Here is a 1,046-nt window from a genome sequence, read left to right on the forward strand (position 1 = left end):
GCAAAAACTCCATAGCTGGGTCTCAGGAGAATATGACTGACATTCAGCGATCAGAAACTGTTTGGTATTCAGATATTCTACAGTTTTGTTTTTAATCATAGAAAGAGCAGATCTGTCTGATACATTAATTCAATAACGATGTGCACCAGATGACATAAAAAAATGATCTTCTGTATGTATTTGTGTAGTCTTGCATAACCAGAATTTTGACAACTAGCAAGTCTAGTCCGCTTTGCAATTAAATTAGCTATTGTTCGTTGCTTGCTCATTCTGACAAATTTTACCAAAAACTATTATATATATATATAATCATTATATTTAGAGATGTATTTGTTTGTTTGTTTGTTTATTTATCATAGATTAGAATGTGTCCTGTTTGACTTCATTTTTTTTTCTTCATATATTATATTATATTATATATATATCATATATTTTTACCATGATTTACAGAAATAATGTAATTCAGTGCAACAATAGTTTGTATACCAAAGAATCAATTATCAGGCATATTTAGAACAAGAATCATTAGGTGACATTAAAAGACTCTATTTAATGATCACAGTGCAGCCACAAAGTATTTACTATTTACTGTATTAACTGTAATTAATTGTAATTGTGACAATTGTCAATAACGGATGAATGCTAATGGACGGCTCTCTCCAGATGTTCAGACCTCAGTGTGTGCTGATCAACACTGAAGGATGAGACTTTAGCTCAGCAGACTCCAATTTTCAACTGTCCGACTGTAGATCACAGCTGGATATCGACTCACAGGCTGCCAGACTGTCCTTTAAACCAGAAAACACACGCCGGTGTCTTTTTTAACCAGTCGGAGTGTGTTTTAAAGCGAGAGGGAGAGAGGTTTATGTCTCTTGAGGGTTTCCTGTTCTCCTTCCTGCTGGGCTTCGTTTTACTCCTGGAGATTTTTGATGAGTTCTTTTGGAAAACATCCCTAAAACACTGCTTTCCCTCTCTCTCTCTATCTTTTTTCTGCTCTCAGTATGAGAGAACAGGAGAATTTACTCAGACCCAGGAGGAGCTCGGTG

General features: G+C 35.3%; 1 long non-coding RNA gene across 1 annotated transcript in view; it reads left to right on the forward strand.

Annotated features, from left to right (window-relative positions):
• The window catches only part of LOC107559974 (uncharacterized), an 11,339-nt gene extending 10,837 nt beyond the window's left edge, over window positions 1–502 (forward strand). Inside the window, exon 3 of the long non-coding RNA XR_001605670.1 lies at window positions 492–502. This is a non-coding gene — a long non-coding RNA (uncharacterized lncRNA). The remainder of the gene's footprint in view (window positions 1–491) is intronic.
• Window positions 503–1,046: the final 544 nt, after the last annotated feature.

The sequence above is a fragment of the Sinocyclocheilus grahami genome, unplaced genomic scaffold (genome assembly GCF_001515645.1).
Source record: "Sinocyclocheilus grahami isolate Dianchi unplaced genomic scaffold, SAMN03320097.WGS_v1.1 scaffold707.1, whole genome shotgun sequence".
NCBI classification, from domain to species: domain Eukaryota; kingdom Metazoa; phylum Chordata; class Actinopteri; order Cypriniformes; family Cyprinidae; genus Sinocyclocheilus; species Sinocyclocheilus grahami.